The sequence below is a fragment of the Triturus cristatus genome, chromosome 2_1, assembly GCF_964204655.1.
Source record: "Triturus cristatus chromosome 2_1, aTriCri1.1, whole genome shotgun sequence".
Lineage (NCBI taxonomy): Eukaryota > Metazoa > Chordata > Amphibia > Caudata > Salamandridae > Triturus > Triturus cristatus.
In genome coordinates, this window is record NC_140581.1 from 667013020 (window position 1) to 667031611 (window position 18592).

General features: G+C 44.2%; 1 long non-coding RNA gene across 1 annotated transcript in view; it reads left to right on the forward strand.

Annotated features, from left to right (window-relative positions):
- The first annotated feature begins 699 nt into the window (after window positions 1–699).
- LOC146865730 (uncharacterized) overlaps window positions 700–18592 on the forward strand; it is a 108565-nt gene continuing 90672 nt past the window's right edge. Inside the window, exon 1 of the long non-coding RNA XR_014976688.1 lies at window positions 700–763. This is a non-coding gene — a long non-coding RNA (uncharacterized LOC146865730). The remainder of the gene's footprint in view (window positions 764–18592) is intronic.

Below are 18592 nucleotides of genomic sequence, written 5' to 3' on the forward strand. Positions count from 1 at the left end.
TGCTAAGCGGAGACATGTGTGCATTACTGACCGCTGCTCTGCTCGGTGCGCTCCTGCTTCTGCCTGCTAAAGCCCAGGCTCACCTCTCTGGAGGTGGGCAGGGCTGCTGTGGGCCCGTCCAAGCTGTCCAATAAGCAAGACCTGCAGAGTCTGCCGAAGCCAGAGGGTACACAATCCTCAGGGGATACCAAATATTACACAACACAGGCCCTGACTGTAACTGGAGCTCGCTGTAACCCATGTATCCAGCAACTGTTGTAAAGCGCTAATGCCTTCGGGCCATGTCCGCGCTATATAAAACTGCAAAAATAAGACCAAGGACTGTTTTAATGTAAACCAGTTAGAGTGGACATTTCATTTAGGTGAAAAAAGCTTGTAAGAGAGCAATTTGGTAGTGTAGAGATTGAGATGAACTTTCCAAAACTGCTGAGAATAGGGATTTCTAAAATGTTTGATTGTACGGGCAATAAGTATGCATTAACAGATGTGAACAGTGTGAAAACATATGCCCGAACTAAACTTCCAAACCAAACCTTTGGCCGCACAGGTGTTTTTCGCTGTTATATCAACATGGTCGCTAGGTTGGCACTACTGATGTACGAGTTCAAGCATCGACGTCCGTTTTCTCTTTTGTTGGCAAAACACAGTTGTCAGCGTCATAGGAGATGAGGAAGGTGGAAGTGCTTGTGTTGCTTGATGGTTCATTATTGATGGGACGATGCCTTGAGGCTGATTGGCCAACTCTTTGAGCGACAATATGGAGGTGAGAGAGAAGTTGTACCAACTTGATAAATGAAACATTCTATAGATAAAGCCCGGAGAATGCAGGAGGTAGTCTAACGGCACTTCTCTTGGAAGCAGAGTATAGTACCATCGAGCAGGCGTAAGCCACCACCTGATGCAAGGTGGCTGCACCAACCAGCAGTCAAATGATTTCCAACACGGAGATACACCCACATGCAGGACTTCAGGCCACAAGCAGCTAGCACCCTGTAGGCAAGCATACAGCATGCTTTTGGAAGGCAGTGAACATCGTTATATGCACCGGTACCCCTAATGAACCAAAACCAAAAGCACGAACCTTTAGGAAGGCAACGCACGCACATTGAGGCAGGGGACAACACGGATGTCCAGTGGAGTGCTAGAAAGTAGGAAGCGGCACCCCATGTAGCTACTGAAAACAATCACTCACTCACGGGCAACCAACATGCAAGCAAACTTCTCCCTGCAGAGGCAGTATGCATAATGTTAGCTTTTTTTCCTGGGTCCGTGTACATTTGTGGTGACTGGACAGTTTCCAGTGTGTTTGCTGTTGTTTACGAATGCTGCTCCAAGGCCGCAGTATTATTACGCTCTGATTGGGTACCCAGATACTCCCTCAGTACTCTTGACTCTCCAAAGGCAGGCAGCTAAGTGTGCGGTCACAACTCAAGCCAGAAGGTGGGAGGGTTGGAACTAACCTTCTATTTTACACCAGTATTCAATAAAACTCAAGGCCCAGTCTGGGCTGTATTTGCAAATAGTAATATTGTATTTATTCATTTGCATTGTGCTACTTTTGTTTAGCCGCTAACACAGCAAGGCAAGTACTTCCATGAGGTTGTAAAATGAACGGGGGACAATGTGGGTTCGGGAAGGGGTCGAAGAAGGGGGGCGTACAGAAGTCTTAATCTAGAACAAGAGCAAATGCTTGGCAAAAGAGGCGTATTTTCAAATGTTTTTGGAATACTTTAAAGCCTATCTTGAGCCAGAGAGATGTATTCTTTTGTTTACAGGGAAAGCAATTAAAGTAAGAAACAGCATGCGACACAGAATGCCCTGGCACCATAGGCTGTGATATTATCTCTATGTCTATCCGTCCTCGACATCAGAAGAAACAGAAAATAAACAAAGTTGCACCCACCCTGCAAAAGTAGTGACTGTGACAAATACTTTAAGACTACCGATAAAGAAGAGTACCAGTAAGTAAATGGACAGGAAATCAAACAGTTTTTATAACAGTTACATATTATAGCATTAACATTAAATTAGTGTGATGCACTTTTCCAATGTTGTCCTTTGTTGAGTGGTTCTGGTGCACTCACCTATCTTTCCAAAACTATAGGTATTGCATCTTTTACTTCAGCACTGGTTACATGATCTAGTAAATGGCTCAAAGTTTCTCAGCAGAATGCTCTAATCCATACATTAGGCTGTGCTACATCTGGCCTGTGACTTGGTTTCTTAATGCTTCCCTGTGTGTGCCCAGAGAGACAACTCTGGGTTCAAGCCTTGATGGCTGATAATTTTAGAACATGCTCTAAAAAACAACGCGAAAAATCCAACCACCAAAAATGAACTTTACATCCACCCAAGACATTTATTTATTTATTTAAGAAGTTTTTTATAGCGCTGGCCTGACCCTAGGGTATCGGAGCGCTTTACAGCAGGAAACATTGCATAGATTCAACAACACAAAACAGTAGAGTGACACAATAACAGTGCAAGACAGACTAAGTTTTTGTAGTCCTTCGGAGCCTTGGCGTTGGAGCAGAGCGCAGTGTCTGCTGGCTGCTCCGATTGATCCTATCCACTCCCTAGGGAGCGGTTGAGGAACAAGATTTTGAGTTGGCTTTTGAATTTTGCAAAGGAGGGAATCGTTCTGATGTGGGGGGGAATAGAGTTCCAGATTTTTGGAGCGCTACCGGCGAAGGACCGATCTGCAGTTTTTTGTTTTCGAGTTTTTGGTGGGATGAGTAGAAGGGAGTTTGAGCTTCTGAGATTCCTAGCCTGACTGGCTTTTTTGAGTTTTTTTGCCAGATAATCGGGTTTGCCGGTCTGTAGTGCTTTATGAGTGAGGCAGGCTGTTCTGAAGCTAATCCGCATTTCGACCGGAGGCCACTTAAGTTCCCTGAGTGCAGGAGAAATGTGGTCAAATTTCTTGATACCGGTGATCATTCTGGCTGCCGCCATTGATGAAGCTTCTTTTTTAGTTCCTTTCAGTGATGATCTACCAGTGTCTGGTATGAGCATTTCTTATCAGTCACATCTAAGGCTGTAAGAACAAGACAGGTATCCTTATGTCTGCATCTCCCTTAAAATGTCTCCACTGATAGATTTCTGCGACTCATCCACATGTGGCACATAATATTAAACTTCAGATTCCGTGTAAAGGCAGCATTCACTGTGACATAAAACCCAATGCACTAAAAACACAAGGCAAAGTATTGTGGTAAATATTTCATTACCGGTACTATTTTTTATGCGGTAAAGTCTAGTAAGAATAACTCAGTAAAAATAAGAGGCAGAATCCGTGGTATTAGAGGTTCTGAAAGGCTTTATTCCTCTACAAAGGAATTACGGTTCGAACCGTAGGCTTCAAATTCCATCACCACGAAGGTTCAGGAAGGGAAGGCAATACATTATTGACAAGTAATGATATTTATATGAAAAGTATTACATTAAGACAGATGCAGGAGGCGTAACAGCTGATAATACAGATAATGATACACATACGTAATGGAAAAAGGCGTACATATAGGCGTAACTAGATACGTCATTAAACATGATGTCACAAGTGGGTGGATCCATAAGAGAATCCTGCAATGTCAGCAGAAAATATTTGGCAGAGATGCGCGCGCAGCCATATGACGTGTGATTGACGTGCAACTAGAGGGTGAAGGGGACTTGACATTTAGCTCTACATGTGGAGACAGAAGTCTGAGGGGTCATGTCAACCTAATCCCAAATCATATCTAATATCTTATGTTTAAAGAACTGTATTATCCAAAAGGAAAAGTCTCTCGGGCGGAATCTATTCTATACTGACTGTTAGTGCGTGTACAAGCGTCTAAGTGTCTACATGAGATGCGAGGGGGCAGGAATCTTCCATGGTAACAGGGGCTATGAATTACTCGCATGAGGACAGTGAGGCCTGGCCCTTTGCTCGGTAGCTGGAAGAATGTTTACCTAAACTACTAGACAGGAATGCATCGGATGAGGAGCGGAGCAGATAATCTTGAAGGTGAAATACAGTTTTTGGCAGGCAACAGGCTGGATCAGGCACCGTTAGCCGCGCAGGGAGTAGGACAAAGTTCATGGGTACAGATGCGGGCTCGGACTGGAGCTTTCAGAGGCAGAAGGCAGGAAAAGGCTTGATGGCAGAATTCAGGGCCTACTCGCCTGAATCTGTAAAATGTGGAAAGTGAACCACATAAAGTCGGTGGCCTTTCATACTTAGGAATGGAATATCTGACCCATTCATGGCGGATCTGAAAGAGGACATGTTGACGGTGGACGCACATGTATTTGCGTCTTCATAACTGGAACTGGAGGGAACATACATGTACTTGTAGCATGCACATGGAGCCGTTGGGGTCTACGATAGGGGACATAACTGATCACAAAATTCATATTTCCTCATTCCCTCCTTGTCCCCTACGGACCCTCAGGAGATATCGATCTTCATCAATCCATCGATCTGTTCATATAGCATCATTTGTTCTTCTTTCTTCTTCCGGGATCTTGAACGAAAACTTGGATGCGGGATACACGATGTGGCACACAGACCACAAATCGCTGGCCCACATTGTAGACATAAGCAGCAACTGAATAGTATGAGAAAGCCAATACCTAGGAAGGATAGGATCCTCCATCCCCAGGCTGACAACACGCTCCAGAACCAACCGGACCAAGTCCAGGTGCCTGGACTCTGGTGTATCTGGCTTATAATCTTATGAAGGCGAGTTATGGCTTTATATACTGACGGCGAATTTTCTGGTATGAAAACACAGCAACTTGATCCGATGACCCTACAAGCTCCGCCCCTATCGGCCAGAATGACGTCAAGGACAAGACGATTTTGAAGCACAACAATCCGCATAGCAGACTGCTCTTCTGTTAAATTGCCTAAGGCGGAAGTAGTCTCGTTCACTACTGCTTCAAGGGTTCTAGTTAATCTACGTATCAGCTTACTATTAGTGACTGTACCTATATAGGGAAAGAAACCTTTATTGAAATCTGTGTATTGCTCCCATGCCGTTTCAGTGTAATCGACAATCGGGAGATCTCTCTGCTGTCTATTGTGTACTAAATGGGTATTTCTGTGATAGTCAGGAGGGGCTAGGAAAACAGGTGGCAGAAGGAATGCTATGTAACAGGTACCATCCCAATCTAGAGGCAAACGTATATATGCGGTCTGGCCACATATGAAGTAGGAATGATGGGAAGCTCTAAATGTAGACTTGCCTTGATCACTGAATTTTATTACAGTGGTGCATTTACTATGGCCCATGTGTATGGAACCATTCTTTCTTACACATAATTCACCTTTAACTGGAAATACTGACATAGCGGGCAAGATTGGTGTAGCTTCAGATTCAACATTCAGAATCATGAGGTTAAGTGTAAAGTTACCTAATCCATATACTTCATTTTCTAGATCAGTTCCTGTTCTTTTGGGAAGTCCCTCCTTGTTAGGATAGCAGACTTTAAGCAAAACTAGGTTCAGGTTTCCCCATACCCAGTTGTCTTGATAAACTACTGAATTTGAATCTAGGGAATTGATCAAACTAAACCATGCTCCACAGGAGCCATTGTGTGTGAACGGATACGGAAAGAGGGGCAAAACTCCCTTATAGTTCTGATAGGGAGGGAGTCGGCCACATATCCAACAATTGGTAGCATTGCTGGTCTGATGGGAATGATGTAACATACTAATAAAAGTGTTGTTGCGCAGCGCAAATCTATAGGACAACTCATGCGGAGGTAATTCGCTAAAAGAATGTTCAGCAGTAACATTGTAAGCACGCTTAGAAATAGGGTAATACATATGTAGCAATACACTAGAAATGATGATCAGAAGACTTAGAAAAAACAAAATTAATAATGTCACTATGCAATGACTACGAAGTGATTTACAGTACGCATGTTTTCTAAGCTGTATCTGTCTATTTGTCTCTCTATTACGGTCTAGAGGATACATGTCAGAGACAAATTCAACCGATTCACCTTGGAGAGGACTTAAACAATCAAATTGTCTGACTTGCTAGACCTTAGTTTCAGTTTATAGAGTTCGTTTTTTGTTTGTTCAACCAAGGGGAGCTTTGAGTCTGTCTGTGAGGGAATGCTGGGCTGAGTGTTCACATCGGACGGTAGTCCATAAAATTTCTTGATATGACTCGAGTGCAACCACCCTTTACGTCCCTCAACCTTCACGGCTGTCCTTGTTGTCAGCAAGACGAGTTTGGGCGACTTCCACCTGGGCTCCAGCTGGGTCTTCCGGTCGAAATTCCTCACAAGAACCAGATCCCCTGGAACCACGTCATGGGGCTTCACCTCAGTGTTATCGGGAAAAGCTGCAGCTACCTGTGAACGACAAGATTGTAGTGCAGACATCAAGGAAGCCAGGTAATCTGTCAGCATATTACAGTCAACATCAGTGATTTTGCGAGGTATAGGCGTCCCCCACATATTTGGTGGTCTACCGAAGATCACCTCATACGGGGATAGCCCTGTTCGAGAATGTGCTACCATTCTCATGTAAAAGAGCGCAACTGGTAAGGCTACTATCCAATCGACACCTTTTTCCCTACATATTTTGGACAATCTGATTTTCAGAGTTTGATTATGACGTTCCACAAGACCTGCTGCCTCGGGATGTCGAACACAGTGGAATTTCCATTGGTAACCTAACAGAAGTGAAACGTGTTTCATTAGTTCGGATGAGAATGGCTGGCCGTTATCTGAGTATACAACACGTGGCAAACCGTACCGTGGGAAGAATTCTCGAACTAACTGTTTGGCAGTAGTCGGGGCAGTGTAATCTGAAACCGGGTAGGCTTCTGTCCAACGGGAAAGAGCACAAACAACTACGAGAACATATTTGAATCCTCGACATCGTTCCATCTGGATATAATCCATCTGGAGGACTTCAAAAGCGTGATCGGGAGGTTGGAATCCACCCTGCTCTACGGGAATGCTTTTACCTGGATTAAACTGACAACATATCATACAGGTACGTACTTTCTGTTTGGCTGCTGCTCGCAAGTGTTTGTTGAACCAAATGTGTTGAATACTGTCTAGCATAGCTTTTTCTCCTAGGTGCGCTGGACTATGTATTGTGTTAATGATGACTTGAACCAGGGAGTCGGGAAGAAACCATATAGATTTTTCCTTCGTCATCCATCCTTGATCCGTTTGGATCCCTCCTAATTCAGTCCATTTCTTTATTTCTTCTGGTGTAGCATGTGTCTGTATGTCAATTACATCAAGGGCGGGATCCTTAACTGTCATGCAATGTGTTGGTGTCAGAACTATTGTCTTTGTCGTGTCAGTTGTATGAGTCTGGTTCTGAGCAGTCTGTTTAGCTGTTCTGTCAGCTAGGTCGTTACCCTGAGAAATGATGTCGGAAACTTTTGTATGAGCTTTGCATTTCATAATCGATATTGCAGTAGGTAGATGAATCGCGTCTAATAGAGCTTGAATGAGGGGTCCGTGTTGGATGTGGGCACCGTGGGAAGTTAAATAACCTCTCTCTCGCCACAGTACGCCGAAGTCATGGACGACTCCGAATGCATAACGTGAATCTGTGTATATGTTGACTTTCTTATTTTTGGCTTGAATACAGGCTTGTGTCAGAGCGATGAGCTCTGCTGCTTGAGCTGACAAAGTGTTAATACAATTTGTTTCAACGATTTCAGTGTCTGTTGTGACTGCGTAAGCGGCCACTAACTCTCCTGTACTTGTTCTCATACATGAACCATCTACATACAATGTCAGGTCCGGATCTGATAAAGGGATATCTGTCAAGTCTTGTCTGGGTTTCGTCGTGATAGTAATGACTTCAATACAATCATGTGCTAATGGATCTGTTCCGTTTACTGGCAAAAGTGTGGCAGGATTTAATGTATTACAACGTCTGATTTCTATGTGTGGCTGAAACAATGTTAATTCATAACCGGTGAGTCTTGCTATAGTCAAGTGTTGTGTTTGTGTGCGGTTCAAGAGAACCTCTACTGCGTGTGGTACTTGTACTGTCAATTGATGTCCTAACACTATGGCATCGCTTTGTCTGATTGCTAAAGCTGTTGCTGCCACTGATTTCAGGCACGCAGGAAGAGCCTGAGCTACTGGATCTAATGTACTAGAGAAATAAGCACATGGTTTGTGTGATCCGGCTTGTTCCTGAGTGAGTACTGACAAGGCAGTACCTTCGCGTTCTGTAACAAAGAGTGTAAACTGTTTACTGTAACATGGTGTTGCTAAAACAGGTGCTTGGCATAAAGCTTTCTTTAAGCTTTCAAAGGCATGTGTATGTTCTTGAGTCCAAGGGAGGACAGTCGATGTAGCTGCCTCCTGTGTTGTCAACTGAATGAGTGGTTTTGCTAGAAATGCATATTGAGGGATCCACTGCCTACAGTATGAAGTGAGACCTATAAAAGCCCGCACCTCCTTTTGTGTCTTGGGTGGTGACATGTTAGCAATTAACTGGATGCGGTCGGGTGTAAGCTGTCTTCCCTCCTTGGACAGCGAGTGCCCAAGGTAAACAACTTGCTGGACACAGAATTGCAGCTTAGAAGGGGACACCTTGTGCCCCTTGTCGGCCAGAAATTGTAAAACCGTCAGTGACGCTTTTTCACATTCAGGTTCGCTTCGGGCGGTGATCAGCAGATCATCGACATATTGAAGCAAGGCAGTGTTAACTGGCATGTGGATACTGTCAAGTTCTCGTTTCAGTGCTTGGCTATAGATGCTGGGGCTTTCTGTGAATCCTTGAGGAGCGCGTGTGAATTTAAAACTTCGTCCATTTAAACTGAATCCGAACAAATATTGACTTTCCGGATCTATTGGGACGCTAAAGAAAGCATTCTTGAGATCAATTACAGTGAAGAACGTTGCTTCTGAGTCAATAGCTGTTAGTAATGAAGAGATATCTGGGACCACAGGGTATTGTGGTACAATACATTTATTTAATTCGCGCAGATCAATAACTAATCGATATACTGGTGGTGCTTTTGGATCCGTTCTTTTAAGAATCGGAATTATCGGGGAATTACATACATTGGAGTCGGTTTCCACAACCACTCCTTGTGAAATGAGCTCGTCAATGATTTGCAGTAAAGCCACAACAGCATCTGGTGGTAACTTGTATTGTCGCATTCGTGGTAGTACTACTCCTGTTTTTAGTGTGACTCGATATGGTGTAATGTCCATGCAACCAACATCAGTCGGGCCTTGTGCCCATAAATGTGTAGGTAAATTCTGCAGCCGGTGATCCATGTCTCTGGACACGTAGTGACCTTTGAAGTCACGTAGAAATAGTCGTACTCCTTCCGGAGAACAACATATTATGGCTCCTAGAGCTTTCAATGTTTTTATACCTAACAAGTTTTCTGGACATGATTTAGTAAGCAATAAATCTGTAGTTCGTGTCAATGGACCAACCGTAAGTGGAAGGGGTTGCGTTACTTCATTAATGATAGGCTTTCCTGAGAATCCAAGGGAAATATTCTGTGAGCCTGAGAGGGGTGCCCCTGGAACTTCACTGCGTCGTATAGTTGTTCTGCTTGCCCCTGTATCAAGTAAAAACTTTCTGTCTTCCCCTAATAATTCACTATGTACATAAGGTCCCTCTTGATCTACAGGAACCTCGATAAGGGGTAAGCCAACTTCCCTCTCTAGGCTATTTCATGTGTATCGCTGATAATCGGGATAATCAGTTTGTGCATACTGGTACATCTGTTGTGTCGTTGCTTGTGTTGCAGCAATAGGCTGCGCTTGTGGTGGTGCTACGGTCTGTTGTGGAGCTGCCTGTTGCGGAGCTGGCCTAGATTGTGCGTGCTGAGGGATTTGTTGTTGGTTCTGATCCTGTCTAGGTGGACGTGGTCTTTCCTGGGTTCTACCCGTGGCGATATTATGTTTCAGAACTGGACAATCGTGTATATAATGACCTTGTTGTTTACAATAGTTGCATGTCCCTTTCACCGGACCTGCGGAATCACCCTTTTTATGACCATCAGCTGGAACTGACTGAGCCACAAGCATTTTCATTTTCGTGTCTTTCATACGTCTTTGTTCATGTTCTTGTTCTTCTCTAATTCTATTGTGGTGATATTGTAACATCTGTAACATCTGTGACGGGGTGTTACCTTGCCAGGTACTCTCAAATTTCAATACTCTATTCTTAACTTGTGGTAGGGAATTTTCAACTAATTTTGTCACAAACAGATGTGGATATGACTCACTACTTGCTTTTATGCCACTATTTATACCAAAACATTTTTCAAATCGGGAATAAAAATCACTAGTGTCTTCATCTTGCTTTTGTTTACAGGCTGAGATTGCACCCCAGTCCTCCTTTTTCGTAGTTAATAAACGTGGCAGTACCTGCACTAATAATCCTGGTAATGCTGTAGTCTTTTCCCCAAGCCCTGATCCTGCAGCTCGAGCCTTTTCTTCGTTTTCTAATGCTGTCCAATCTATCTTTTGGTCTCCCACCTCCCATTCCTTTTCTTTGAGTTTCTCGTAAACACCGGCAGGCATTAATCCTTTTAATATTTTCATAATGTCGGGGTAGGTATACTCTCCCATGAGTAACATGTCCTTTATCTCACGGTGGAAACCTGCTGGATCCTTGTCATGGCTGGGTACTACTTTCTTCATTTCTAATAATTCAATTTTAGTTATAGGCGTGTACACAAACACGCGAGTAAAGTTATTGTCTTCACCTCTTATTGGGTGTACTTCGCGTAAGGGATTCTGTCTATCTATGTGAAACATTTTTCTTCCCATAGTGGGAACTGGAACATGTTCTGGGCATACGAAAACTATATACTGGTTTCGAAATTCTAGAATTTCTTTAATTAAATCAGTACCTGACCCTCTCCATTTATTCGTGAGTAATTCGGTCAATATGTCAGGTAAGGGTCCAGGATCGGAGTGTTGGCTTTTATATAATATAAGGAGGTGTTGAATCATGTATATACCAGCTAAATGCTGTTCGTCTGGGGCAAGATTCAGAAACGTGTGTGCTAGTGCATCTTCACTGTATTTGTCGGGACAGTCAGCCCATTGTACTGCTGACCTGGCCAATTCTTGTTCATCCATGGAATCGAGCATATGGTACCCCCTTCGGTCTCGGAGTAATTTATCAGCGGCTTGGAATAGGTGCTCAGGAGACCTTGTATTTAACATAGGGGCTTGGAAATGTCTGTTACATTCTGGACGTATCGGACGTATCGGATCATTAAAGCATCTGGTTTTATTAAAAGATCTTCCTTTACCTACATAAGCCATCGTTTCTAATTGTCCTGTAGGCATTTCGTCCTCCTCTCCCTCTGGTTCATGTAGATCTGACTCTAATCTTTCTGTATGTATTCGTTCTACTTCTTTGCGAATCTTACGGCACATAACTACTATACATGTCTGTTTATCATGTTTCCCTTCTGATATATTCTGACCCCATTTGGTAAGTACTTGCATTTCCTCCTGATCTACCCCAGGCCTATCTCTGTTTCTGATCACACAGTTTATGAAGAAGCGTAACAGTTGTCTCTGTACATCCACTTTCTGGTATTCCATAGCTTCGTCAATACTTTCAGGGCCTCGCCCTGATTGGACAAAGTGATATATATTGTCTAAATGTGCCACCATTCCTGGTAGCGTCGCTAAATATCTTGAAGCTCGTCGTATACGTAGTGATGACAGCAGCATACCGTCCCGTCTACCGGGCACAGGATCATATCTACAATCCACTAGATGCTCTTTAAACAAGTCGGAAGTTGCTAGTTGGGGTGTACGTTCGTATGCTAAATCTCTAAGGGATAATTTATTTCCTCGAGGTGGCGTGGCAAAAATTTCTGTCGTACCTCCTGTCGCACCGTCTGAGGTGCTAGGCACGAAAGGATTTGTCGGATGTAAGATAGAAACTGTAGATGTAGGAAAAGCGGTAGAAGCAGATGGACCTGTGGGAATGTGCGTAGGAGTTTGTTGTTGCGGTGATACAGACGGATGATCTTGGCGTTGAGCACCAACGATGGGCGGTGTGTGTGGCAGAGCATTAGCATATTCAGGAGCTACATCATCTAAATAGGAAGAAAGGAAAATATCTTTTGCTGTTTTGGGATGTGCTTTTATCGGGAGCAATGGGGGTGTCAAGTTTTTCGGTATTTCCGGGGTGGCCTGAGGTAACCCTTCGGCCAGAAGAGGATACATACCATTCATAAGAGTGTTTCGTTGTCTGTCTACTTGTTCTGCTTTTACTCGGGTACCTTCCTCAATTAATAAATTTTCTCGGGTTTTATTCGAATTCTCCCTACCTTTCTCTTCCTGTCTGAGTGCTTTTTCTGTACGTCTATATGATTCTTTACGCCATAATTCAATGGCATCTTTCTGTGACTGTCTGGCTTTCTTTTTCCATAATTCTTCTTCTACTCTCATGATGCAATCTGCATCCCAGGTCCCCGCTGCGGGCCATCTCTGACTCTCTGGTAAATCCTTGGTGTAGTCCACCCATAGATCAAGAAATAATACGGCATCTAGGCCATGCTTATGATACATAAAGTACCCTGGAGTGTCCCTAGGTGGAATGGGAACAGCTTCTTCGAGTACCCCTTTTCTGGTTTTGATCTGTCTTAATTTTGAAAAGAGCGGCATTTTTAGACCTTATTATTTGAACACACTTAATACAATAAACACAATAATGAACAATCATTCACACCACAATATGTAGAACGTATTAAAACATTTAACATTTAACAGTTAACGAACGATGATAACTAATAGAAAACTAGTTACTGACATAATACTGACACTAGATAATACTGAATTATATGCAAGACATACTAGATATACTGCTAAACAGTACAGATACACTGCTGAAACAGTGCAGACCGGATTTGTTACCCAAACCCGTCTTGACCGGCACAACCTATGTGCACGTCTAAATGCCTCCCCGGCAATGGTACTCACCGGGTAGCGCGGAACGGAAGGCCTCGGAACTGAACTGGACTGGACCGGACTGGACTCGACTCGACTGGACTCGGAACTTCGGAACCTGGTGGGCCTCTGTATACCTCGGATCTTGCTCTCTCAGCTAGGCTCTGGTCGGGATACTTCGCACTTCTCACCGCCTCGTCTGGGTGTTGATCGCAGCCTCAGTCACCCCCGCTTGGCCGGAGGGAGATACAGGAAATCCTGCAGGTACGCGTTTTTGTCCGTTCAGCTGTGGCAGGAGACCGGGCCTGCAACGCACCTCCGGCGCGTGAGATGAGAAAGTGTCCCTGTTCGGGCGCCAATTTATGTGGTAAATATTTCATTACCGGTACTATTTTTTATGCGGTAAAGTCTAGTAAGAATAACTCAGTAAAAATAAGAGGCAGAATCCGTGGTATTAGAGGTTCTGAAAGGCTTTATTCCTCTACAAAGGAATTACGGTTCGAACCGTAGGCTTCAAATTCCATCACCACGAAGGTTCAGGAAGGGAAGGCAATACATTATTGACAAGTAATGATATTTATATGAAAAGTATTACATTAAGACAGATGCAGGAGGCGTAACAGCTGATAATACAGATAATGATACACATACGTAATGGAAAAAGGCGTACATATAGGCGTAACTAGATACGTCATTAAACATGATGTCACAAGTGGGTGGATCCATAAGAGAATCCTGCAATGTCAGCAGAAAATATTTGGCAGAGATGCGCGCGCAGCCATATGACGTGTGATTGACGTGCAACTAGAGGGTGAAGGGGACTTGACATTTAGCTCTACATGTGGAGACAGAAGTCTGAGGGGTCATGTCAACCTAATCCCAAATCATATCTAATATCTTATGTTTAAAGAACTGTATTATCCAAAAGGAAAAGTCTCTCGGGCGGAATCTATTCTATACTGACTGTTAGTGCGTGTACAAGCGTCTAAGTGTCTACATGAGATGCGAGGGGGCAGGAATCTTCCATGGTAACAGGGGCTATGAATTACTCGAATGAGGACAGTGAGGCCTGGCCCTTTGCTCGGTAGCTGGAAGAATGTTTACCTAAACTACTAGACAGGAATGCATCGGATGAGGAGCGGAGCAGATAATCTTGAAGGTGAAATACAGTTTTTGGCAGGCAACAGGCTGGATCAGGCACCGTTAGCCGCGCAGGGAGTAGGACAAAGTTCATGGGTACAGATGCGGGCTCGGACTGGAGCTTTCAGAGGCAGAAGGCAGGAAAAGGCTTGATGGCAGAATTCAGGGCCTACTCGCCTGAATCTGTAAAATGTGGAAAGTGAACCACATAAAGTCGGTGGCCTTTCATACTTAGGAATGGAATATCTGACCCATTCATGGCGGATCTGAAAGAGGACATGTTGACGGTGGACGCACATGTATTTGCGTCTTCATAACTGGAACTGGAGGGAACATACATGTACTTGTAGCATGCACATGGAGCCGTTGGGGTCTACGATAGGGGACATAACTGATCACAAAATTCATATTTCCTCAGTATAACACATCCCTAAGACAAGGCCCTCTTTTGAAGTTTGACAGATGCAGGACATTCATTTAAAAAAGGCAGATACATCCTCCGTTCTGTTAAAGTGTATACACACCAATACACTTTAAATAGAGTGGACAGAACACCTGTCGCGTTTTGGCAGGTGTTCTGCTCCTACCAGAATCAAAGGCCAGCAGTAAGTGTCAGTGGCGTAACAATAATTGAGGGGGCCCCCCTGCAAGGTACGTGGAGGGGCCCCCTCCGGTGGCCTGTGTTACGCCCCTGGTAAGTGTCTAAAAGTCTCCAGCGGTGCAAGGGGCTTGTAAATAAGCCCCTTAATGTATAATTGCCTGAGGTCGCTGTGGCTCAGTGGTCAGTGTCTAGGGCACCGGCTTCAATTGCGAGAAGAGACCAGTTATTCTTCCAACTGATATCAGACATTAATGTTCATTTGGGGAACTTCTGGTGCTATAGTTGGGCAAGCACCCGAAAAAGTGTGCCCCTGAAGGTATAAACTTTGTGGATTTGTATCTTTAAATCCACCACTCTCAGAACTATCTTCAAAACCGTATATGCTAACAATTGTTGTAGAAACAGAGTGCCTGGCATCTGTCATCGAGACACCACCCAGCAAGGGCAGTCAGTGGTTTATAGGAGGTATCCTGAGTGAGTGTAGTCCTTTGTCAGGAATGGGCCTGGAATTTAATACCTTTTTTAGGAACCCAGAGAAAATTGTTTAAAATGATAATACACCAGAGGCACTAGTTTGGACTTGTGCCAAATAAGTGCCATGATTAGCCCCGACCCTACCAGATACAGGCACTGAGCTGAAGATGCTGAGGGGAGGAGTAGACTATTGCCAAGGAGGAGTGGTCAACACATTGACAGCAGTCCCTTGAGCGCATTATGAATGAAGGTGAGGATGAATACCTTCAGGAAGGCACTGTGAAGCGAGGCGAGGGAAGCAAGGGAAGAATGGACAAGCTTGTCTGCTGAAACAGGGAACCGAGAAGGAAAAAAATTAAGTGCGGTGATGCAAGGCAGGTTAACGAATTAGTGATAAGTAGAGTGGGCCCAAACAACGCAAAACATTGCCAGACACCTTCCCAGTGCCTATGTGAAATTGATATAGCAGCAGTACCCCTATCGCCCCGGACGTCTCACCCCTCATCCGTAAGTGAGAATCACATGGATTTTGTCCTAGTTTCCATCTCCCCATCCTTAATGCCTGACCTCTTCTTCTGTTCTTAAACGATGGTCGGGACTGCGATTATTGAACTATACTTACTATAGCCTCCCAATGTTTCCAGCCTGTTCCTGACAAAATCTATCACTGGTTTCCCAGGGCCCAAATACTAAGCACTCCGATTAGCTAGCCAAAGTACTCCTTTTTGGCACTTGACTCACTCATAGCATAGGCAAGGAGCCTATGCTTACTCAAGGAGGGATGATGCTTTGAAACTCAGATTTAATAAAGCACAAGAAATAACACCCAATAACATCAACTTGTAGTCAATGATTGATCTGTGAAAAAGAAATATGCTTTATTAAAAAGGAGAGGCATGAAACAGGCCAGGACAAGAAATACACAGAAAACCAAAATGTGATTGGGCCTGCTGGACTAAATTGCCGCTCTAGCTCCTTACTGACAGGCTGTCTATGGGGCATGGTTCATGCTGAATCTGAGTATTTCTGTGGCACTCTGGATCTCTAGCCTTTTGCAATAGTTTTTCTCGTACAAAAGGACTTAGCATGTGAGCAAGGAAGGGCTTCAATTGCCACTAGGCCAAGCGGTCAAGTGAAATTAAGTTACTAGACCCACAAGGTCTCTGCATAACTATGTTTTCATAAAGTAGAATTACAACAAATTATTTTAGGTTATCAAGTACTCCGATAGTTTTGGGGGGAGGGTGTCAGTCAGATGCATGTTGATGAGAGGGATGACTACTGTTCTTTGCAAGACTGAAAAGTGACTGATTCTCACTTGTCTGACATGTACCTGAATCCGAACAAGCCTTCAGAGGCAAATCTGTCATGTAGCTAATTCATGCTAAGACCTTTTGGCATCCGAGAAGCAATCCCTGCCTGTGCCCGATAATTCGGTAGTCTTGCCATCCTGCCACTTCTGATCTGACAGATTTTACTCTGCTCCAAATGTGCTCGTTTTTCAGAATTTATCTTGACAGATAACAGCAATGCTGCCCGGTTGGTCTATGTCATGTGATACCATTATCCCACCCTGGTCATTTAGCCAGCAGCAGTATGCTCTTTGGCACCTGAAGTTTTGCTTTTTTCTAATAGAAGTGTGGGCTCCAGTGTGTCTAGATGTGAAGTGCTGTTGGCCGATAAGACTGTCCTGTCAACGATGAGCTCACTTGACATGGGAACACTGATCAGATATGCGACTAGCTATGTCATAGCCCTGCCAGACTTTCAGAAGCAGATTAGGGTGAGTCAGTTATACATGCAATAAAATACAGATAGAAAATATGATTATTTTATTAGCAATAAAAGCCAGACATATATTATCTAAGTAAGAGCAGTGATTGTTAAAAAAGAAACACCAATGATCACCTTTAACCATTTACTGTTTATCCATGAACTGATTTAATTCCTTAGCAGTGCATAGAATATTAGCACACACCAAAGGTTAGAATAATGCCACTGACAACAGTGCTGTCACAGTTTCAGGACTTCCGAGTGTCTAGACGTTCAGTGCATACTGTCACTGGCAGTTACTTACTTGCTGTTCATAATGAGGTTAATCAACTCAACTTTGATATCATTCTTGCCAACAAAGTAAGAGGGTGAGGATAAGATTTGAGGCCTGCAATGCTATCAGATGTATGGGCCTAAACCTGGAAAACTCAGTGATCTAAAGCCTCAGCAGCTGAGATTCTAGCACCAAAGGTAAAAAATTAAGTAATTGTTCCCACCCAGTGACGTAATTGTTGCTGTATCAAGATCTCGTAAGAGTTAATGTTGACTTTCGCTTTCAGGTCAAGCAAATAGTCTAAAAGATATTGGAGTTTAGGGACCACTTAATGACCCAACTTATCCATTATTTTTTCGGTACAACTAATGGAAAGCATTTACCAGTTCCCAATACTGAGTTCCAGTGGGCCTTTTTAGGTCGAGCCTAGCAGCAGCGCACATGCGCTGCTTGCTCCACGAGACTGCTGTAGTAGCGTATGGGAGAGAGGCCGTCCCCACTCTTTTCCCATATTTTTCATTGGCTTATGTCATTGTCTTCCGTAAATGCTGCCTTCGGATTCATTAATAGGCTTGTTAGTCCCTCCTTAGGACAGCCTTGTCTTCATTTGTACCCTCCCATGGCGACTAGCCCCTTCCCTTTGGTTGTTACACGGGACCTGTTATTTAGTCTGTACGCATTATTTTCTTTATTGATTTTCTCTAACTGCAGGCCGGACATGCACTGCTTCACCTGAAACCACTTGTGTTTTATATACAGCACGGCCGCCCCCATAACACGGGTGACTGCTTTCAATCAACCACAGCACTCATCCTGCTGGACCTCTCTGCCACATTCGATACGGTATGCCAACACACCCTCCGCACACGACTCCACAACGCCGAAATCCGCGACAAGGCTCTCAACTGGATCTCATCATTTCTCACCGGCAGAACCCAGAGAGTCCGCCTTCCGCCATTCCTGTCTGAGGCCTCCAAGATCATCTGTGGCGTCCCTCAAGGATCCTCCCTCAGCCCAACGCTCTTCAATGTCTACATGGCTCCTCTCGCCAACATCGCTCGGACACACCACATCAACATAGTATCATACGCAGATGACACCCAGCTGATCCTAACTGAATGGAATCAAGCCTCTTCAAGCTAAACACCGATAAAACAGAGATCGTCATCTTCGGCTCCAACCCCTCAGCATGGAACGACTCCTGGTGGTCCAACTCCCTAGGCACCGCACCCTCACCCACCACCCACGTTGGATACCTGGGCTTCATCTTGGACTCCACTCTCAGCATGACTCAGCAGGTCAACACAATCTCCTCCTCCTGCTACAACATTCTCAGCATGCTCCACAAGATCTTCAAGTGGATCCCCGTCGAGACCAGGAAAACCGTCACCCACGCCCTGGTCAGCAGCAGATTG